At 45.3% G+C, this 24,414-nt stretch overlaps 1 protein-coding gene across 8 annotated transcripts in view; it reads right to left on the reverse strand.

The window, feature by feature from the left end:
- PALM2AKAP2 (PALM2 and AKAP2 fusion) overlaps positions 1-24,414 on the reverse strand; it is a 496,857-nt gene that overhangs the window by 238,328 nt on the left and 234,115 nt on the right. The window lies entirely within an intron of this gene.

Genomic DNA, 24,414 nt, shown 5'->3' on the forward strand with positions numbered 1-24,414 from the left:
GTCCGGAGCCTGTGCTCCGCAACGGGAGAGACCACAACAGTGAGAGGCCCGCGTACCGCAAAAAAAAAAAAAAAATTTACCCAGGCAAGAGATGAGGAGGCCGTGCTTGACAGAGACTATTATAGGAAGCAAAAAAGGCTTCCACTGATTGACACTGATGCTATAATGACACTGAGGATATCCTAAGTCAACCTTTTTGCATGAATGTGGTGTCACAGGCTGGGCTGAAAAAACTGAGTGACATGTAATTGTGAAACTATGAGCAAAAGTAGCTGAGGCGAGAGTCTGCGAGGGGCTAGATAGACCCTCGGCTTTCCATTCTTGCCCACCTCTCTTTTGGTCACTTCCCTGCAACTGCCTGACTGTTAGAGGTACCAGAGGGCCCCTCTTCTCGGGGCAAGGGAGGCAACACAGCTGCAGCCATCTGTGCCCCCTTTGATGGTCTATGGTAAAGAGTTGGCCAAGACATGAGTTTGAACCTCATGTCTTGAGGCCGTAATTGAAAATGTTCCAAGGACTGAAATGGTCTCGAGTTCTAAAGGAAAACCAGCCTTTGGCCTGAAGAGCTGCATCACTGCCCTCCCATGGCTGCAGCAGGAGAGGGCTTGGAGTTGTAGACTAACCGTCATCATGGAATCTCGGCAGATGCTGAGGCTCCCCTCTCCCCTGCAGCAGAGAGGCTGGGTCAACACCAAACACCATGTCCTCCCTGAGTGTCCTGCGTGGGTTGTAGGCACATCGTGGCCCTGCACTATTGGTTCTTCCTTGGCACGTTCAGAGCCCTTCTAGCAGCTCCCTGTTATTTTTCCATATTACAGATACAACAGAGACATTCTGTCTTTAAGTTGCCAGCGAGAAGGCCCGGCGGGGCCCTTTTCCAGTGGCGCATCTGGTTTTGAGAAGCAGCTACATCCCCCCTGGCCCTGGCTCGTGGGTGCCCTCTGGCAGTCTGGAGGCTGGGCTGGTAGAGAGAGAATGGCCTTGGTGGATGAGCCCGCCTGGTCTGAGCTCTGGGAAACCCTGCTTAATGCAGCTGAGTGGACCAATGTCCCACAGAGGAGCTGCAGAAGTTAAAGAAAGCCACACACACCACATTTATTATGGGGTTTTGAGACAAAAACTTTCAGAACTAAAATAAACTTGTAAGTATTTTCTCTGATAAACTTTATCCTGATACCACTTATCAGCCCTGATTCTGTTTTATAACATCTAGTGTCTTGAGAAGTCAAATGAGAAGGATGTCTATTTCTGGGTTTTCAAATCCCAAAGAAAAACAGAATCTTCCTTATATCAAGAGCCTGCCAATGAGAACCTCCAGATACAAAATGATCCCGTGTAGGAATAAAAGCCTGGGTCACAAAGCATTATGTAAGCCAAAACAGAGAAACTCTTAGAAGCAAGACCTGCATCAGGTCCAAAGAAGGAGAATGCACTTTAAAACCCATCCAGAGACTTGGGCTTTTAATTGAAGCCTTCTGTCAAAGGGATAATCTGATTTGCCATTTGAAATGGAAACTCTTGGATACAGAAAGAGTATTTTGTGTTCCAAAATAATAATTTTTTTAAAAAAATGATCTGCCTTTTCTTGGTGGTTTGGCTTGTACAGAACTGGCACTGGCTAACTCTCTAGTCAGCTGGGTCCCACCCCTGGAGTTGTCTTCCCATTGCCTATTATTTCTGGATCCTGAGGCTAAGGCAGAATCACCTGCTGAAAGCACAGGAAATCTCACTGCAACATTCAGCTGTAAGAGAGAGCTCAGGGCAAACCAGATGTAGTATTGAAATAGAACAGGCACCTCAGGGTGGGAGATCTTACACAGGAGCAAGGAATGTTTTTTTGTGTGAATGAGTGAAGGATCACAAGCTTCACATATGAGAGTTCTCATATTCCCACAAAAACCCAAATTATCCCCCCAAATAATAATAGCAGACAGCTGATGAAGTTCTTTCACAGCAATTAGGGATTGTTTTGTTCCTATGTTATAGATAAAAGAATTGAGACAAAGGAAAAGAGAGAAAGCAGAATCCAAATACCCTTTACGCCACCGTCTGATTTCTGCAAAGCCTCTCCTGATTGTTTCGACCAGTAGGAGGCAGCAGGATGTACTGCAAAGGAGCCCAGGTCAGGAGTTCCATTAGTCTGCCATTTACTGGCTGAAACAATGGAGAATCTCCCACTTCTCTTAGTGTCTACTTCCTTGTCTATTAGATGTTATCAGATGGTTATAAAGATGTGTATGGAAGAGCTCTTTCTAAGCTCTGGAGATTAAATGTGTTAACACTTAAGCACATTTAAGCCATCTCAGAACACTGCCTGCCATGGAAGAAGTATTATTTAATGTTTGTTCTCCCTTTCTCTTCTGGTGTCTTTTAAAAAAATTGAATTTAAAGACTATTTTTTAGTGAGAGAGTGGTAGTGTATATATGGACATATATACACTACCAGATGTAAAACAGATAGCTAGTGGGAAGCAGCCGCATAGCACAGGGAGATCAGCTCGGTGCTTTGTGTCCACCTAGAGAGGTGGGATAGAGAGGGAGGGAGGCTCAAGAGGGAGGGGATATGGGGATATATGTGTATGTATAACTGATTCACTTTGTTATAAAGTAGAAACTAACACACCATCGTAAAGCAATTATACTCCAATAAAAATGTTAAAAAAAAAAAGACAAGGTAGGATTTGAAAAATAATTAAATACCAAGAAAGACATCATTATATTAGTCAAAAATATATATGTTTGCTAGTTAAACTACTGTGTTAAATTTTTGTGATATATTCATCATTTACACTTTAAAATTATAACCTTTTTTAAGAAAAAAAATAAAGACTATTTTTAAAATACCGTATGCAGAACTTTACAAGACAAACCAAAACATACTAGTTAATGGAATAAACTCAAATTCAGCCTCTGAATCACACGGTTTGCGGTCCATAAGATTTAAGAACACCCATAGACTCCTATGTTAAGCCAATTTTCCAGAGAATGTGATTAAGCCCATAATTTGAATGCTAAAAGGAAAATTAAAGAATTGATGATTGTCTTCAAGGATGGTGAAAGTCAAGGTGTGTGTGTGTGTGTACCTTTAAAAAAATCCAGAAAATCGAATTCAAGTTCTCAATGTGGAAGAGGCTTATGCGCACATGGGGCGCCATCTAGTGGCGGGTAAAGTCATATTCCACCAACTGAGGTAGTGTGCTTGGAAATTTACATAAAGTACTGATAGCTGGGAGGAAACTGCTGTTGTTTGGATTTGGTATCATGTGGTTACTTGGGAAGAGGAAGCTCAACTTATCAACATTAAAATGTCCACTGCCCTCAATGCTTTGTTCACTTGCTCTCCAAGGAACAGTGCGCTTGCCCCTAGTGGTGTGTGCGGAAATCTCCAGCCAAAACCTGTGAACCTAACTTGTTCCCTGCTCTGTAACAGGGAGAGAAACTGGCTGAGAAGATGCAGATGTGACAATAAGACACCATCAATGGGCTACAGCAGGTGTCCCCAAAGGCCAGTGATGAACAACCCAATCAGTGACCCTGTGGTCCAGTATGGCCAACACATGTCCTCCCTACCACTGAAGGCCGGTCACAGTGTTGACACAGACCCCAAGGCCTCTGGCTCTTCCCACATCTGGAAAGCGGCAGGCAGTGAGGCTCTGCGGGGTGCGTTCCTGCAAAGCCCCCTCCCTTCCTGAGGCTGGCTCAGCATTCTCCAGCACGTGGGTGTCCCTGACCCTCTGCTTAAGGAGCAGCTCTTTCACCCGTACATCTAATAACTCAGCACCCAGGGCCAGGAGCGATATCTGGCTCATGAGTTCAAGCACAAGAGGATGGTGAAGCCTGTGAGGTTCCAAGTGCAGAGGCCACTGTCATCTCAGGAACCCCAGCACCCATCCTAAGGACTTGCACAAAGGAGATGCTGGGTGCCTGTGGCATTGAGTAGCGGCCTGTGACCAAGTGCACACCTCCCCCCACCATGTCCTCCTCTCATCTGGGCCAGGGTAAGGGTTTAGCTGTGCTGCCTCTGGACAGGGAGTTCCTCCCAGGGCAAATCAGTCACGTGCAACCTTGGATCTGCAAGTCAGACAGGGCCACATGTGTCTGGAGAGAGACAGGCAGGCTCTGTGATAAGGCCTTGGGGCCCTCTACTCTAAGTGCTAGCTGAGGCATGGCTAAGTAGCTAAATAAGTTCATAGGTAGGCTCCACCTTTAAATGAATTGAACTCAACAGAATCCGCATATAAAAGAATTCAATGATGACACATCTCACTTGACAAAGGACCACAAGCAGGGCTTCTTAGTATATCCAGCTACTCTACTGCAGGGGTCCCCAATCCCCCCCACCCCCGGACGGTGTTAGGAACCAGGCCATACAGCAGGAGGTGAGTGCGAGTGAAGCTTCATCCCCCGCTCCCTCATCGCTCCCTCATCGCTCGCATTACTGCCTGAACCATCAGCCCCCATCCGTGGAAAAACTGTCTTCCACAAAACTGGTCCCTGGTGCCAAAAAGGTTGGGGACCACGGCTCTACTGCATTAACATGATGGCTTACTGTACAGCTTTTTAGGGAACCAGTGCAATGTAAAATAGGGGGATGGCTGAGTTGACTTCATAATGAACAAACACTATTGTTCTGATCACATCCCTCCCATCAAGGTTCTGCTGCTGGCTAGAGAGAAACAAGATCCACAGAGGACAAGCTCTGTGCTATAAGAAGAGAAACACAAGAGGATACTAACAGGAGCTGGGAATATATTCATACATCCTGTGCTAGGCACAGACTAGACGTTTCACATACATTGACTAAGTGAAGCCTCGCAAGAGCCAAAGGAGATACCTATTATCCATCCCCCTTTAGGTTAAATAGCTTGCCCCAAATCCCATGCCATTAATGAGGTGCAGAGCTGAAGTTCGGAGCAAGGTCAGTGAATGCCAAAGAGCATACTCTTTTTTTTTGCAGTATGTGGGCCTCTCACTGTTGTGGCCTCTCACGCTGCAGAGCACAGGCTCTTGGACGCGCAGGCTCAGTGGTCATGGCTCACAGGCCTAGCCGCTCCGCGGCATGTGGGACCCTCCCGGACCGGGTCATGAACCCGTGTCCCCTGCATCGGCAGGCGGACTCTCAACCACTGCGCCACCAGGGAAGCCCCAAAGAGCATACTCTTTTCACTGCATCTTGTAATAAGCCCCTGCTCAGTCTTTCAAAAGCACAGGGGAAGAGGAACTCCTAATTCATGGGAGAACTCTATTCAGGTTCAAGATATTGATGAGATCAATAATAATAATAATGAGGAGGGGGAAGGGGGAGAGGAAAGGAGGGGAGGAGGAGAAGGAAGAGGATGAAGAAGGGGGGAGGAAGAGGGCAATGACAAGGACGATGACTATGACGACACGAGTGAGCGGCTCTAGAACTGGTTCCGAGGTTGGAAATGTTCCTTCGTGGCGCACCAATGCCTCCGCCTGGGAACTCTCCAGAGCCCTGGGCCACCTCTGCCTGATGCTTTCTCTGGCTCCAGCATGAGGATCTCAGGATTACTGAGCGACCTGTTTGATCTGCCCTCTGGTGTCCTGGTCCATCCTTTGTTGGTAGACTGTCTTCCTCGACCCTGCCCAACCTAAACGAGGCGTCTGCCCAGCTGGTTCCCAGTCTACCCTGACTTCTCTGCCTCGCTCCTTCTCTAACTGCAGCACTGAACCAGCATACTAGTTTCACTCCTGGGCTTATTACAACTCCCCTGCTCTGAAATGTTTATCACGCTCCATGGGCTCGAGGATAAATTTCAAGTCCCTCAGGTCAGCACTCAAAGCCTTCTAGGATCTGGTTCCAACCTGTTTTTCCAGTCTTTTCTCCACAGTTGCTTCTATAGTTAGGTCTGTGATTCTCCTGTCTTCAAAGAGATGACAGATCCTGTGTAGAAGGAAGACCTCATGCTAGCCACGGCTGGACCACTGCTCCCCATGAAGAGGGCGACGCCGTGAGAACAGCAACCGCCAGGCAGAGACAACGTGCCAGAGATAGTAAAAGCCTCCAAGTGGAGCCAGGCCCCCTTCAGCTGTTTACAACAGGTGGCTGAGCTGTCACAAGCCAAATGAGCTCGGTCAGCATGGAGCGTCCATGACAACCAGCTGACCTTGCCAGTTAAGCTCCGATCCAACACGCACGTGGTCAAGTGTCCTCATGACTGCATCATCCAGTAAATCAAGTCCAGCTGCAAATCTGGGACCCGACTCGGGGCTAAAAGGGGCCAAGGCCTCACTGAGGTCAAGGAAGGGCCCCCACTTTTCTCTCTGGTTATCTGTGATGATGTCCATGTGTGTTTGCTCCATTTCAGTGACAGCCATTCAGCTCACGTCCCAACTCAGCCTTCATGGTTCATTTCCTACGAGCCTGGAATTTCCTTCCAATGAAGTGAGGCATCTTAAACTTGACTTAGCATCTTTTATTTTTTAGAAGTAAAAACGAAGGAAGTGATGCTATGAACCATCAACGTTTTAAAAGATTCACGTATTAAAAGTTCTGGGTTGGGACCATCACGTGCTGTCTAGGGTCAAAGTTAACTCTTGGTGGTACGAAGTCTTTCCTGGAGGGGGACCTTCTAACATCAAATGATGGGAAACATGAGCAATAGAAGCATAAGTCCAGAAGGTTCAGGAGATCTCTGAATACCCACAATTAAGGAACTAGAAGAGTGGTCTTCCATTATAATTGAGTGGTCTCTTGAGGGTAGCAATTATACCATTTCATCTTTATCTCTAACCTAGCTTGGTCTCTATCATAAGCATTTTTTTTTTTTTTTCGGTACACGGGCCTCTCACTGCTGTGGCCTCTCCCGTTGCAGAGCACAGGCTCCGGACACGCAGGCCCAGCGGCCACGGCTCACGGGCCCAACCGCTCCGCGGCATGTGAGATCCTCCCGGACCGGGGCATGAACCTGCGTCCCCTGCATCGGCAGGCGGACTCTCAACCACTGCGCCACCAGGGAAGCCCTCTATCATAAGCATTTTGTTAAATGTTTATTGAATGAATGAATACATCTTAGAAAGATTGATCTCAGCCATATCCCACCAGGGTAAAAGCCCCAATACTAAGGCCCTCAATGATCATTCCTTTTTCTGAACTTCTACTACACTGAGTAGTAGAAGATATGTTCCTGGAACCCGTCATGTGTATATTCCATCCATCGGACACCTAAACTGTTAGATCCTAAGAGCAGGGGAGAACACTTTGACCTCTTTTGTACAATTCCAATATCTTTCCCACTGCTATGTGTGATGCTCAATGAATATCTATTTAATAATCTTGCTCCAAATGAATATTATATCAACCACATCAGAGCAATTAGTTGCGAGCATGGCCATTTGCTCATCACAGTACTTGTCCATACTTCTAGATAAATGAGAGCCATGCCAAGAAAACAATCTCCTTCTTTTAGTTCATGTCATGATTAAATGTCAATCACAGTAACGGAGACAAAGGCCCAATATTCAGTAGGAAATGCCTGTCAGGGAGAAATCTCACAAGCGTTTATACTTAAAGCAACTGCGGGTGTGTCACCTGTGCTACCTTCATTCTGGTCTTCCTCCTTCCAGTAACTATATACGAAAGCCTCTGTGCCAAGCAGTATGCTAGGATCTGGGAATACGAAAGTGAACACGACACTCTCTTACTCTGCAGGAAGCTGATGCTGGAGGGAGAGAGAGAGACAGACACAGAAAACAGCTTCATATGTGCTATGATACAGTAAGTTCTAGGCTAAAAATGCTCTTGTGGACAGCAAACCAGTGTTCAGGGCTTAGGGAAAGCGGTATCTTAACTGAGGCCTGGAGGATCCATACGAGTTAGCCAAGTGAAGAGGGACTGAAGAGTGTTCCTGGCTGAAGGAATAGCAGCGACAAAGCACTTGACCCAGGGAGAGCAGAGAGTGACTGGGGTGGCCGGTGATCGGAGAAGGAGGAAGAGATAAGGCTGGAGAGGCAAGCAGAGGTCATATCATAAACATGAAGGGGTGTGGATTTTATCTTACAGTCCAAAGGGAATGGGGGAAATTTAAGCTGGAAAGCGACATCATCAGACAGAAATTTTGAAAGATACTTCTGGTGGCTGGATAAGGTTTGGGCTAGAAGTCTACAATACTAGAGGAAGGGAGACTGGGTGTTGAAGCAACCCACGTGAAAGGTAATGATGGCCTGGACTAGTGTCATGGCAATGGATATGGAAAAGAGTGGAAGCATTCTAGAAATATTTGCGATGTAAAATGAGTGAATGGACACGGTGTTGAGACGGGGAGAGGAATCAAGGATGATGCCCTGGTTTCAGACTTGGGCAACTGGGTGCACAGTGGTGCTTTTCAAGAAATTAAGAACCAAAGAGATGGAACCAATTAGAGAGAGTAATGAGTTCAATTTTTAACATGTTGAGGTTTAGGTGTTTAGGTGAGATCCAAATTGAGATGTACAGAAGAAGGCTGGCTGAATGGGTAGCTCTGGAGAAAAAATTGGAATGAGAGAATGTTTGTATTTCAGAAGCCACGGGAGCAAATGATACGACTTAGAATACGAGGCGTAAGAGGAGCACCAGGATAAGAACCCAAAAACCCCAACATCTCAAGGATGGACAGAGGAAGAGGAGACAGAAAATCAAGGATACTGTCATGGCAAGTAAATCAAGGAGGGAGGATGGTTCAAGGAATAGGGAGCATTCAGGAGTCTCACCTGATGTTGAACAGTCAACTAAGGTGAGGATTAAAAAGTCTCCATCGCACTGAGCCACTGGTGGCGTGGCAAGTACAGGGTCAGAAGACACGGAGGAGAGTGGATGGGAGGTGAAGAGGGTGGGTGCTGAGCATGGTTGATGCTCCAAGAAGTTTGGGGCTGAAGGGGAGGAGAGAGAGGATGGATAGTGAAGGCGGGGTATGGAGTTGGTGGAGTTTGAGGATGGGGAGACTGTTTTACAACAAATGGCTGTTCCAAAGTCAGCTACGCATTCCTAGAATCTTCACAAGTATTATCTTATTTTTATCAAGATTACAAATTTTTACTTTCTAGATTGACTTTTAAAAGGGGCGATCCTTCAACAAGCAATGTTGAGCATGTCCTAATAAAGGAAACACCTGTCGGCTTTTATGAATGTGAACATAAACTAGTCCAGGCAGGAGGTATTTCTAACGTATGTAAAAGTGGAACCATGAATTCAGCACTCTGCAAAATGGCTTCAAATGGCTGAGAAAGACAGGACTTTGGAGATCTGTTTCCTCTTCTGTGAAACATTATGGAAAGAAAATTTTGGAGAATGGGAGTGTGTATGCATGTGTATGAGCGAAGGTGACGGACATCTGTACTTGAAGTATTGGGAGCTTGACCTTGGTGTTGCTGTGACCTGGGGCAGGTGTGAAGGGTGCAACTGTGGCAAAGGAAGTAGGGTACCACTGCTTATGTGCCCTTTTCGTTCAAAATCTTTTTAAAGGTGTATCCAACATTGCTTCTCCTTGGAGAACAGAGACAGCCACAAATAGATTTCAAAGGACACTTCAGTAAATTATGTTTTGCCCTAATAAATCATAAATCTTTCTGGTTTGTTAGTGTGATTAACTACAATTTATTTTAATGCAAATTCCCATACTCCAGTGATGAAAGAACATTTAATCTAAACAGTAAGTGAGCCCCTCAACACCGTGCCCTGTCTTACTGAATGAGCTGGAAGCAAACACAGTGTAATTTCAGAGAGACGAGGTGAGCAGAAGAAAGAGCATCTCTCAAAAGGTGATATGGAGTCACTCCCAATCCCCCCTTCCAAAGAAAAAACAACCGTATAACCATACTTATTTATACAGAACAAAGTGAATATGATTTGGAACATAATTCAGAAATAAATGAAACTCCCTTCTAATAAATGGAGAGTGAAAAAACTTGGTCTGAGATTGATTCCATTCGCTTGAAGCAAACCTAGGCTTTGGGTCAAGGTAGAAAAATAGCATCTAGCATCTTAGTCAGATACTATTTTGAGCACTTTATATGTGTTAACTCGTTTCATTCTCTCAACAATCCTCAAAGTATATACTATCAGTATCTCCATTTTACAGATGAGGAAACTGAGGCACGACATATGAAGTAAGCAGTCCAAGGCCATGAGAAGTAGTGAAGTGAAGATTCGAGTTGAGAGAGAATGCTTACTGTTGACCTTAAACCACTCCGCCTTCCACAGAGGATGGCAGGTTGGCCTCAGAGCTCTCTGATAAAAGGTCGAGTGGCAAATATTTAAACCTGTGGAAAATCCACATTTCTTGCTACTAGAGTTCTGTGTGTAGCCTGGGATTCATGCCTAAGGAGTGGCAAAAGAGAACCTGGGGTTAATTACTAAATGAAGCAAAAGATGGCTGGAGAAAATTCCATGTAGGACATGTGAAAGCCAGTGACATTATACCATCTAAAGAGGAGCCCAAGGAGCATCTTAATAATGTTCTTTATCAGAGCTGCATCGGACTCCACAAGACACAGGACACACTTGGAACCTAAGTGCCACCGTCTTCGGGATATGAGGATGTCCCTTCTGACTCTCCCACAGTAGGACTGTGCCCTGAAGATGGCTTCCTCCCTGCCTGGCTCCATTTATATTGTCAAGGCCATGACAGCACTGGCCAAAGGAATAGCCACCCAATTGTAGAATCTCCCTTCCCTTCTTTAAAAATAGGAGACATATGCATCACTTCGAAATGGTGGAAGTTGTAGTCCTAGCTGAAGGCAGGGGCTGAACACACCAGTTGCCAAGGGTCTCTTCCAGCCCTCAGATGATTTTTTTTAACCATGGAGAGAGTCTTACAGATGATTTCCCCGGCCAAGTCATCTCTCTGGGCCTCCTCTTACAGCCTGACCAAAATTTTTAGGATGTCCCCAGGGACAGAAAATGTTATTCTTATTCCTATTTACAGATTCAGCTGGGACATTAACTAATCACATAGCAAGACATCTGTGTGGCTAATATTAAAAGGTCAGTGTTTCGAGTCCTGTCCTTTGCTTCACAGAGCAGACCCCAGCAGCAGCACATTACCCGGTATGGAAGGCCTGAGATGCCCCCAAATCCTGTTTATAAAACAGCTGCTCCCAAGAAAACCATATCATCGTTCTGGGGCTTTAATCTGGAATTTGTGATTCCTTGTCAGGGGCTGAGATTTTCTTCTGCATTAGCTACAGGCAAGGATGGCAGCTCTACAAGAGCACTGGGGACCTGGGTTTAGTTGCAGGAAGATCACTGTTGGCTGGGTCATTCTGAGAGTCCTGGCGTCTGCCCTGGCCTCAGGTGTGGGGAGGTGCTCAGTCTAAAGACTCTGTAAGGTTTTTTCTAGATCTAAAGATAAATTGGTGCAAAGAGATGGCGATGACAGTATTTAAACATTTAGGCAAAAACCATATCTTGGGGCATATATTCTTCTCTCTGGTGTTTGCTTTGCAGCAGTGCGGTCAAGGACTAGGGTTTATCCCAACCCATCACAGACACTCAACTCAGCTCATGACACATGCAACTTGCCAAGAAATGCAACAAACTGCAAATTGGTCTATTCAGTGAGACAGAGTCACTGAGCACCCACTTGGTCGTCATGACAATGCCAGATTGCCATTAAGGTTTCCAAACACCTTTCTGGCAACTCCTGTCCTTGTCTTGTCATAGACTGGTAATGACTGGTAATAAACAGTTGGTAATAAACAGTTGCCTGGTCAGAAGCGGTCTATGGACATAGTTTTTTTTTTTTTTTTTTTTTTTTTCTTTGCGGTACGTGGGCCTCTCACCGTTGTGGCCTCTCCCGTTGCGGAGCACAGGCTCCAGACGCGCAGGCTCAGTGGCCATGGCTCATGGGCCCAGCCGCTCTGCAGCATGTGGGATCTTCCCGGACCGGGGCACGAACCCGTGTCCCCTGCATCGGCAGGTGGACTCTCAACCACTGCGTCACCAGGGAAGCCCCATGGACACAGTTTAAATAGCACTGGGTTTAGCCATTTTTCTCTAACAAAGCAAGTCTCCTAAGGACCTGAGCAGGGCATCACTCTAACAACCTAGACAATTTTTAAAAAAATAAGCAACTGGAAAGCACAAGGTTACATTAAAAAAAAAAAAATTAACCCGCTGAGATAACTCTAGCTTCTCACCCTAGTCAACTGAGTCTGCCCCACAACTGGTCCGAGTTCTTCTCAAATCTATCATATTGTCCTACTTCTTTCGTCCTTGGAGTTGTTCTTTCATCCTCCACTTTACCTGACAGGTCCTGGAAGCCTTAGAATTTCTGCTGAAGGCCTCAGGGTAACAGATAGGAGCTGATCACAGAGCCGGAGGGAACCAGAGGGGGAGCAGCTGCCCTGGGGACAAAAGCTGCTTCCCAGCCCTGCAAGGCAGCAGTTTTCCGCGCTGTGCTCCCAGCCTCCTTTCTTCCTCTGCCCTGGATGTCCTAGGGGTGAGGGCTGGTGCTTCCAAGTCACCACTGGACGTGTGTGTCCAGCTGCAGCTGACTTCTAAACAGTGTGCTAAGCTTAGGGTGGCGGCGTCCCTCTCAGCTGTTTCTGAGAGTGGAGAGGGAGTCTGGTAAAAATCAAATAATTTGGGGTTATTTATATACTGTACATGGTCACATCACTCTTTTATTTTTATAATAAAAGCTAAAACCGATTGGGCACCAAGTCCTAGGCCGTTCTAAGTACTTTCTAAGCATTCCGTATATATTAATTTAATCATCGCCGCTACCCAATAGTTTGTTTCATTATTTTATTATCTTTTTTTTGTAGTAGAGGAAAGTGAAGCTAAAGAAACTTGCCTAAGATTACACAGACAGCAAGTGGAGACCCTGGAACTGAACCAGCAAGTGGGACGCTGATACTCTTTGCTGTAATCTCAGCCCTATACCATCTCTAGACATAAATGTTTGTTTTCAACCTCATGACAATCTTACAGATGACCTAAAGCTGATACAGATCAATTAAATTAAAAAATATTTATTGAGAGCAACCTAGTAGGCACCATACAGTATTGTAGGCACTCGCACACACACATATAGTGGGTGTAGTAGGTTGAATGGTGGTCCCCCAAAAGATATGTCCACATCTTAACCCCGGAACATGTGAGTATGACCTTATCTGGAAAAGAAAGGGTCTTTGTAGATGTAATGAAAGGATTTTGAGATGTGATCCTCTGGGATTACCTGAATAGGCTTTAAATCCAATGGTAAGTGTCCTTCTAAGAGGCAGAAGAGGAGAAGACACAGGGAGATAAGAAGGCCATACGAAGATGGAGGCAGAGAGGAAAGTGATGCAGCCACAAGCCCAGGGATGCCGGGGGCCACGAGAAGCTAGAAGAGGCAAGGAAGGATCCTCCCCTAGAGCCTCTGGAGTAAGCACAGCCCTGCTGACACCTTGATTTTGGACTTCTGGTCTCTAGAAGTGTGAGAGAATACATTTCTGTTGTTTAAAACCACCTAGTTTTTGGTAATTCGTTACAGTAGCCTCAGGAAACTAATACAGTGAGTAATCCATGAAGTCCTTGTGCTCAGGGAACTTACATCCTAGTCAAGAATGAACATAATGTAATACAATATAATGTAATGCAAGGTAAGGTAATGTAAAAAGACAAAATAATTTGCTGAAAATCAACAGCAGATAAAATCAAGAGCTAAAAAACACATTCTCCTCACACATCACACTAGGAAGTCTTACCTGCACTCCCTCATCTGAGTGTTAAGTACCCCTCCCCTGCATATGTTCCCACAGACTCTTTTTGAACTTCCATGATAGAAGCTTTCCCACCAGCTTATAATTGATGGCTTACTTGTTTGTGTTCCCCAGTGGCCTGTAAAAAGCTTCCTCTCCATCTCCTCTGGCCTTATCTGAGACTATTTAAGAATGGGAGGTAGGGGCTTCCCTGGTGGCGCAGTGGTTGAGAGTCCGCCTGCCGATGTAGGGGACACGGGTTCGTGCCCCAGTCCGGGAAGAGCCCACATGCCGCGGAGTGGCTGGGCCCGTGAGTCATGGCCGCTGAGCCTGCGCGTCCGGAGCCTGTGCTCCGCAACGGGAGAGGCCACAACAGTGAGAGGCCCGCGTACTGCAAAAAAAAAGAATGGGAGGTAACTGGGAATACCTTAATGACCGATAGGAAGGAGGCCAGAGGAGACTGAGTAGTGAGCAGGACCAATGCACGTGCTTATACAGCTTGTTTCTGCCCGCGGACACCTGCCGAAGGAGTAGAGGAGGCTAGAATCCAGCCAGTGGTTTTTCCAAATGGTGGCCTCATGTGGAGCTGCATTTTCTAATTTGCACTAAAGAGCCATGTGGTCCAGCAATGGCCGTGAACGTCACTGGCGTTGAGATGTCTAGTCCTTCCAGGCAGAATCTGGCTAAGGTGGCAACCCTCACGCCACATACCATGGCAGTGCTTAAAATCCTTCCTCCAGGCACCCAGATTGGGGTGACAGTCTGTGCTGGCAGAAATGTCCCTAACCTTACAGATATTCTCTGTGCACTGGCAATATTCAAACATTATTCACTTTTTTCCTCTGCCTTTTCACATGGGAGGGAAAAACGTGAGACTCCGAGATCCCTGGAGTGTGCATTATTCCAACAGAGATTCTGTTTCAAAGGAGATCAAAAGGCTTAGCAGTGGGGGGCTGGGGTGGAGGGAGATTGCTGTCAGACAGAAGGGGGAACTGTGGTCTTGTCACTTCACATGTGGCTTTAGGGCTTCTATTCCTCAATTCTTTTTTGTTTTTTAACTGCATCAAAAAGGATTTTAAGGGACTTCCCTGGTGGTGCGGTGGTTAGGGCTCTGTGCTTCCACTGCAGGGGGCACGGGTTCCATCCCTGGTTGGGGAACTCAGATCCTGAGTGCATGTGGTGCAGTCAAAAAGGAAAAAAAAGAATTTTAAGATTCATAAAAATAAAGAGGAACACAACATAATAATCAATGGAACATTCAAACAAAAACTACGTAATAGTAAAGACTAGGCTTCAAATCTGCAGCAAACAACATAGGCTCTGAGGCGGATCGTATTTTCCAAACAGGTCACAAAAATCTCTCCCATCCCACATGCTCTTCTGCAGTGTGACCCTGCCACTCCCGTCAAGAGGTAAAGATTCTCATTTCCTTCTGCTTGAATCTGAGTTGGCTTTAGTGGCTCTGTTGAAACCAGCAGGACACAGTGGAAGTGATGCTACCAGAGTTCCAAGGGGGGCAGGGACAGAAGAAGTCTTACAGCTTCCACTGGCTCCCTTGGAATGTCTGCTCTCTAGACATTCCCCGTGGGGTGCTCCTTCGCAGAACCCAGCTGCCATGCAGGGAGAAGGCCAGCCTGTGGAAGGGCCATGTGGAGGTGCCGAGGAAATTAGTGCCACCCAGCCCTTGAGTCATCCCAGCTGAGGCTCTAGACATGCCATGAAGGTGATTCCAGCACACAGCCTCTTGAGTCACCCCCAGCCATTTGTGTCTTCCCAGCTGAGGTCCCACATAGTGTGAAGCACAGACAAGCCATTACCACTGTTCTCTGCTCAAATTCCTGACTGAGAATCTGTGAGCACAATAAACCTTAATTCTTCATGTTGCAAGTGTAATTGCACATGTGTACCAAATGTGCTCAAAAATAGTTTCTCCACAAAGGGATGGGAATGAGGATGTAGGCAAATGCCTCCTAATAAACATGGCCTAAACCTAACTCATCTATTGCTGCGCACCCTTTTCCTCTCACGTGGCCTGAAATTCCCACTGTTAAGGTTTACGCCTTGGGTGAGAGATCTAAAGAACGCTTGATGGCAGAAGTTGCTTTTGGGGTAACAGTAAGAAGAGGGGCATTCCTTCTACTGTTTTTGCACGTCAGCTAGGGAACTGGAATCTTAGAACGGGAGAGGGATTGTGAGCTTATCTCCCACTTGCTGCCTTGGAGGGCTCAAGGCTTCGACCTGACGGGAGGAGAAACTGGAAAGTCCAGGAGAGGCAGGCCTTGCAGTGACAGGTCTTAAGCAGGTCCCACAGGACTCTTCTCTGGGCCTAAGCAGTGAAAAGAGAGCATACAAGGTGGGGTTGTGCTCAGGAGATCGACTTGGCTGCAGACTGTGGTGGTGGAGGTGTCGGGTCAGCCTGCCTGCAAGTCTGCTCCCCATCAAAGCCTGCCTGGTCCCCAAGGCCGTTGGACCTCAGCCATCAGACTTGACTGTAAGGCCCCCATGTTGTAAGATCATAGACTGTCCTTGATGGAAAGGACCCAAGAGACCGTCCATTGCCTTCAGAATGCACAACTGGTATACAGCTGGTGAAGACCATGGAAGAAAATATCGAAAGGACCCCTGACGTTTTTGATCCATCAAGAATATAGAGGGGTTAGAAGTGACCACATTATAAGCTATTAGGGCAGAAAAATACTATTTTCAAAGCATTTGTAGAGAGGAAACTTGAGTTATGGCAATCATAGGCCAAAAAGCCTGGGACCAGATGCCAAGAAAGTTGACTTTGCATAATTCCTTCAATTGTGGCAATTGTTCTAAGGGCCGCAAAATGCAAACTTTCCCCAAGTGTGGCTCTTACGTGGTCTCCGTGTATGGATGGAATTCTCCCACTCTTTTCATCATTCCGGGTACTTTAAACCCAAGCTACCTAACCAACAATGAGGCAATTATAATGGAGCCTACAAAACCCAAGTAAGGCAAGATGCTTGGGAAACGTTGGGCGGCAGGCTCTTCCACTATCGGCAACTGGGAAACGCACGTGCGACGCAGATGTGCTTGAATGCAATTTCAGAGTGCTTCCTCCCTTGTCTGACCCAGCTTCCTAAGCTGACCACAACCCAGAAGCATCCAGATTTGTCTATAAAGAGGGACTTTTCTGTGCAGTCCCTAGGGAGCAGGGTAGGGACCAGAGAGCCGGGAGAAATTGCAGAGAACATAACTTTCATCCCAAGGGAGGATTCTTTGTGATAATGAGACTTGTTCCAATGTGGACTTGGGTGTTACTCTGAGAGGAAGTAAGCTTCCTGTCAATTTTTAGCCTCTGGGGAGAGCCTGTCTACTGCCTCGCACTCTCCGGGTTCACTGCAAATTGGAGTATCAGATAAAAGTTGATCCAGATAACAGCACCTCAGTTATGCATGTGCTAAGACTCCACAGTTTTATGACCTGTAGAACTGTCATAAACTCACTGCCTTTGCAAAATCAGCACAGCATTGGATGCCAATAAAAAAGGGAACCACTTCTTTTTAACACAGAACTGACTTTCGTGGCTCAGTGCTCGAGCGAAGACTCCTATTTTCAACTAACTGAAAGACTTTACGTCATTCTGCCCCAAGAATCATTAATGTTATCTTCATAAATTTTTTAAGGGTTCTGTATTCTGAAGCTACTTGAGGCGGTGATTTTTATCTTAGTATCAACACCTGTAACTCCAGGCTTTGGAGAAGTGGTTCTCAGTGGGGGGATTTTTAGCCCACAGGAGACATTTAGCCATGCATGAAGACACTTTTGACGGTCATGACTGGGGGTGGGCGTAGGGCTCCTGGCATCTACTAGGTAAAGGGCAGGGACGCTGTGAAATATCCTGCAAAGCCCAGGACAGTTCCCCACAACAAAGAATTATCTGGCCCCGCATGTCAATAGTGTTACTGTTGGAAACCCTCTCCAGAAGGATAGAGATAACAGTAACAGTAGCACTACTCTTACTTCATGACAGCCTACTGTATGTGGCACTTGTACATGCACGTGATCTCTACATGTTGCGACCACTCTTCACAACGGGCATTGTTATCCCCAGTGTATGGGTGAGGAAACTCAAGTCCAGAGAGGTTACAGGGCTTGTCCAAGATCAAACAACTCATAAATGCAGAACTAGGGCTCAAACCAAGGTCAATCAAACTCTAAGGTCTAGGTCCCTAACCAGTGTGCTGTGCTGGGGGCCCTTTACATAACCATACACTGTTTCCAGCAGAGATTAGGCTGTAGACAACCAAGGAAGTGTACTCGGGAGCAAAGGGCTTCAGAGAGAAAAGCAAGGGAACCAAACCTAAAATGGAACCTGTACCTCCTGAAAGAACCTGAAGGGGGCAGCCTCCCCAGTCACGACGATCATGCCCAACGGAGCACATTCAAGGTCCCTGAGGAGGGAGGAGCACATTACTTGTCCATCCACTTATACCACGAGGGAAATTTTGGTGTGATCTCACTGAATATCACAAGTCTCAGAGATTTTTAGCTTAAAATAACCACTTTTGTTGAGATTTTTAAGAATGTGCTTTGGAGTTAGGCAGAGCTGAGTTCAAATACTGTCTCTTTCACTTCTTAAAAGGGTCATTCTGGGCAGCAAGTTACTTTATCGCCTAAGCCTCGGTTCTCCCAGCTGTATAATGGGTATCATCAACATCACAACTACTTTGTGGGAATGTTCTGGGGATGAAATGAGAATATTAATGAATTCATGGAGGCCCCAAAGCTAAGTCAGTACCCAGAACAGAGTAAGAGACCAATGAATATTAGACAATATAGTGCTACCATTATATCACCATATGGTTTACACTATATAAAGATTTATTTTAGTGAAAGAAAAAGAATGGGAATTTGGCAGGACTAGATTGCCAAATGTGGCCAGGAGTGCACAGATGTGGAGAGCCAACGTGGCATGCTCTGTGCCCTGCCAAGAAACAACAGCACATCACAGACTAAAAAACAGCAAGTAGAAAGAACACGCTGAGTTCCAAGCAAATGTCCTTTGTGACTCCAATGAACATTTCTGTGGTTGCCTTTTCTAGAACAGCTATTTGTGGGTCACTGTCATCTTCTTGGTTGCCAAAGTCCCATAATATAACACACACATGCTTGTGCCTGGTGTTGCCAGTCTTCTGCTTCGAGTGTCTTAAGAATGTGGAAAGTTAAGTGAATTCTGGTGTCCATCAGAGACCAACAGAGGCACCCAAAGAATCCTGAGTCAGAAGCAGAGCTGAACCAGACCACTTGCATCTTGAATTTTCTTTCTAAAAAGTTGCACGGCCCTCTCTGGGTTAGCAACTGAGGCATCGATATTTTATTCAATGAATATTTCGATGTGACATACTTTAGAACTGACAGCTGTTCAGATGAATTAGTCACCTCTCAGATGAGTCAGTTACACACGGAGCTTTTGTTTCCTGAGAACTTAACCTCTTTCCCCGATTCTGGCCTGTCTCCAAAACTACTTCCTTCTACAATATAGTGATATTTCTCTGCATAGATCTCTTTGTTCAGAAGAGGGATCTCTAGCCAACCTCCCAAATTAGAGGATCTCAGAATACCACATCTGGAAGACCCTGAGAGACCTCTTACTGAAGAGATGAGGAAACTGAGACCAGAGAGGATGAGAGATTTGCCCGAAGTCACACAGCAAATTAGCAGCAGAGCTAGAATCAGCACCTTGCCTTTGCGACAGTTTGTTCCCTTTTCATTTACCACTTCATGAGGTTTCTCATCTTCTCTGGAGTAATTCCAAGGTGGGGGGACAAATTTTCCTCATATTTCTCACTCACCAAAGAAAGTTAAGAACACTATATTTCAAACACTTAAATAAAACCTGGTTAAATAAGAAAGAGAATCTTAGTTGAGAAAACCACAAGGCAAGTGACAAGACTTGTTGATTGGAGCAGATGTGAAATAGATACAGCTAGTGTGAATCTAACTGCCTAAAATCTCCAAAAGCATCAATGGGAAACCCACTTGTGGCCCCCAGGGATGCATCACATCCAGTGATGGCATGGACAATGGTGGATGACGGGCCCAAGCCAGAAACAATCCTTTGGGCTTTCTCAATATAGCACTCCAATGGGAAATAAAGCAGACAGATGTGATATCCAATTTTTTTTTAAAAGAAAAAGAAAAAAGAAATCTGTGTACAGATTTTGCTTTCAACAATTCCAACTTTTTTTCTTAGCCTATTTTGCTCCTGGTTTCTAGTGAGCCGAGAATATAATCAACAGATGGGGCCATCCTGAAATTGCCCTGTGAAAAGTTGTGCAAAAGAATTTGACAATTGATATATCATTTGTCATCACTGAAGTCATCATTTCAAGGCTATCGTGCTCTTAATTTCAGCCAGAAACCTTTGAAAAATGGTAGCATTTTCTGGCCTTTGGGAAAGCAGCCATCTTTCCTGATGGGTATCAATTTTAGTTTGGTAAACCACGGCTGTTTCCAGTCAAGTTCAAATGAAAAGCTTGGTTCCACGGCGGGACCTATGGTAGAGAGACCTCAGCCCAATGCCAGAGAGACAGCTTTATTCCCACTTACAGGAGTCCCAAAGCAGGGTTCAAATTTCCTTGAGTCAAAGTACTAAGGCTTTGACTCAGTTTGAAATCAAGGGTTAGGGTTGTCCTTCTTTATCTGTTTGGGTGAAATCAATTTTCTTCCAAACACTATTTACTTTTCACTTCCCTTGAGGGTTTACAGGTATTATAATGGGATTTCACTTATGATCTATGCTTTTTTCCATTTATAGCAATTGTTCTTGAACCTGACCATGCAAAAGAATTACCTGGAGCACTGTTTGAAAAACATAAATTACAGGGCTCCCTCCTCACCTCGGTCACTGAATCCAAATTTCCTGGAATGAGGCCTGGGAATTCATATTTTTATTCCCAAGTGATTCTAATGCCCAGATTTAATAGTCTAGTTACATTTTTCCCTCCCTCCCTCCCTCCCTCCCTCCCTTCCTTCCTTCCTTCCTTCCTCTCTCCCTCCCTCCTTCCCTCCCTTCCTTCCTTCCCTACTTCCTCCCCTCCTTCCCGTCCTCCTTGTGGGCTGCCCTAAAAACCTAAGCACCACATATAATAGTTTTAAAAACAGACAACATTCTCAGTTCCAAATCACCGCCAATTTACAAATAACATCTCAGAAGAAAACATGTCTGTAAACCTGGAACTTCTTATATGGCTACTGGCACCCTAAAGAATTTTGGAATCAGAATTAGAAAGGTGGTTATGTTCTTTCTTCTTGAAGATATCTAGGGAAACAGACATATGTCTAAGCGCAAATTCTCATGCTTTATTTTAAGTCTTTATCATATTCAGAATGGCCAACACATAAAGAATTCAGATGTGGCCTAAATCCTACATACACTTGAAGTTCTGAGTTAGGTTGCTATCATTATCTTCTCTTGTTCTAAACTAACTGACCCTGATTTCCCTCAATCTTTCCTTGCAGGCATTCTCCCTGCTCTTGGATTGCTATTCTCTGCTGCTCCATCAGGTTCTTCAAGCTACTCCTGATTCACCAAAAGGGAGTAATATACCTTCAGGGCCTAAATGTACTAATATAGTTTAGTACATTTATATTATATACTAATATAGTTTGAAAAGAGTTCATATGTCTCTTCAGGAAAATCTAATTTGTTGCTGGTGGAGGACTTAGACAGGTGGACCCAAATCTTAAGATCTACAAATTAATGTTCCAATTCAAACTCCTTTAGAATTCCTTAATTTAGTGGTTCTGCTGCATTTGACCTGCAGACCGTTTCCAGGATTCCTATTACATAAAGATCAGATCTTATTTCAAAGCCACTCATATTTTCCTTTATTCTTTTCTTCCTTTTCCTCCGAATTCTTGAGTTGTTTTAGTTCATCCTCTTTCTCATCATTGGGCTATTCTGTACTTTCCCTCCTGCTGGTCAGTTTTCCCTAATGCTTGCAGTTTTTAATTGAACAATCATGCTTCTGGAAGATTGAAGGATTAGTACCCATTTTCACCCTTTCCTGTATCTGCACCCTTTGCCCCATAACTCTGAGTTCCTTTCTCTAAAAGGTTGACTGTCTACCACCTCCCCTGGGTTTTGGGATTAGCCATTGACTTGCTTTGGCTAATGGCTCACGGGCAGTTCTGAGCCTACGCCTTTTGCCTGTTCAGCCCCCTTGCACCTCTGCCATTGCCGTAAAAGGAAATGGTCACGATTAGTTCATTAGTGCAGGGAAAATGAGAGCAGGTGCATCCAGCTTACAGCTTAGAGTCTCTTAGCCGAGCTCGGCCAAAATTAGCAGAGCCAGGCCAGCCCATCCACAAAGACCTTGTAAGACTGAAGGATGCTTCTGTTTACAATGAACCTTTAAAGCAGTTCAAGTGACTAAGAGTATGAGAAAGAACCAATGCTTGACTTCAGAAAAGTGTCTTAGGTGACTGAGTATCCTTTAAGGAAGGAGCAGGGAGAGCTCCTTTCTTCCCTTGGGACTGAAGCTTAAAGATGCTAAATACTGTAGAAGAGAAGTTGCCAGTAAGATGAAGGGAAGCAGAAACTGACATCTAAGGTAGGAAGAAACTCCTCCCTCAAGAGGCCCTAGGGAGGAAATGATGCCCACTGGCAGCCCTGCTGCTACAGAAAAGCAGCTCCAGGGAACACAGCTCCTTCTCCAACAAATGGCCAGTGCCCATTTGGCCGATGTCCAGCAAAGCCGTGGTTATGGCAGAAGGAAATGCCCCCTGAATCCAGGCCTAAGCATCCCACCCCCACCCCTTTAGGCTGTTATGATTTCTCTCCTTCTGGCTTGGGAATCTCTCTCTTAAATGGCCTCCAAGAGATTGCCTGCATGCATTGAATGAGCTCTTTCTTCTGTTGACTCAAAGGATAAAAAGAGATTCTCTTCATTTTTCGGAGTATGGTCATGCCCACCTGAACCACAAACCAGCTCCTAACTCTTATATCTCGCTCCAATGATTAATTTAGCCAAAACTGAGTCTTGATTTAAGACTTCTCTCCCACGTGTAATGGCTCATCACAGGTGAGAGTTACCACCTATGGGGCTAGAACAACAATATATTTGTATTCAAGCCAAACTGAAACTGCCAATGTGGTTGAAGACCACGTTTTCTGATGCCATTTAAGAAAACCAGAAAAGGTCACAGAACTGGTTTTATCCTACTTTCCAAATCCTGTCTGCCTTCCATCTGTAATAATACCTACTACATGAAATGAATGCACATGTCAGGCTCAGTGAGAAAAGATATCCAGGTTTTAAAAAAACAATTTTAAATCAAATTTTCTGCCCATCCATGTGCATACTGTCTCCCTCCATACCAGAGGGGGCCTGAAATTCTCATCCCTGTTTCTTCCTCCTGCCTAGAACTCCTCAGCAGTACAACGCTGCCCCATGTGAACCTGAATCACGGTTCCTGCTGTGAATAGACAGTGCCCAGGCCACTTGGTTCCTAGAATTTTGCCAACTTGGACTGGAGAGTAATTCCCCAGCCCCCCTCTGCCAGGCAGAGGTCCCAGCCCCAATCCTTTCATTCAACAAACAGCTATGGAGCATCTGCTTGGTGCCAGACCCATCTGGAGTGTAGTGTAGTAAGAAAGAGAGAGGAAATGGACTGGAACTTTTAACAAGAGTAAAGATAAAGAGATGCTATATGGTATCAACTGTCACTGTAGCTGAAAGCACCATGGACTTGCCACTTTGAGACTTAAAAACAAACCTATAAAACCATGTCTCAGAGCTACCTTTTCCTCTTCAGTTTACTGTCAATATTTCCCATTATCCTTGGCTCCCTCATCTTGTCTAAGATGCAGCAAGGCGAGCCACTTCTGAGGAGAGGGAATCCCCAAGGCTCAGGACTCTGAGCTACTTCATCCCACCCCCTCCCCTTTCTATCTTCTGGGCTTCTAACATGAAGTCCCTTCTTTTCCTGGGGTTCTGGAGGTACTTGTCCTCACAAACTTGATGTCAGTATTTACAGGATTAAAATTTCTTCTTCTAATGGAATATATATACACATAAACACACACACTAATATATAATTTAGCCTTTCCAATGTTATATATATATGCATATATATATTATTTAGCCTTTACCCTTTGTATTTTAAGAAAAAGTGCGTGTGTACGTGTATGTGTGTGTATGTATATGTACACATACACACACACACACACACACACACGCACACACACACACCATATAAACTTTTTCTTAGCCAGTTTCCCCCACAAACAAAGCTTGGGCAAGCTGCTCTGAGAACTCTTTAAGGGGCAATAAGGGCTCAAGCAAAGTAGGGACACAGGCCTTTGGGGCTTACAGTCAGTCTGCTTTTCCCTTTGGTGATGCTATTGGGGTCCCCTAGGTACCCTCACCAGCTTCATTCACTCTTGGGTACAAATGACTGGTAGCAAGTTAGCTATTACTCTTTGTATTTTAAAAGAGCTCAAAACCTCAGGAGAAAGAGATGACCCTCTCCAAGGTGAGATTTCCAGCAGAATTTGTTGGGATAAGGTGGCAGGGGAGATTTCGTTCTAAGGCATCTCCACACACCATCTTCCCCCACCATCTCACATCCCTGGCTGGGTGCCCTGGGACCTGGCGTGGCTACAGTTCCCAGGTGGAAACCTACATTTATTTTGCTTCTGTCTGAGCCTGGTCAGCCACTGGCCGTAGAAAGGTCACTTATCTCCCAGACTGAAATGTT

The sequence above is a fragment of the Phocoena sinus genome, chromosome 6 (assembly GCF_008692025.1).
Source record: "Phocoena sinus isolate mPhoSin1 chromosome 6, mPhoSin1.pri, whole genome shotgun sequence".
NCBI classification, from domain to species: domain Eukaryota; kingdom Metazoa; phylum Chordata; class Mammalia; order Artiodactyla; family Phocoenidae; genus Phocoena; species Phocoena sinus.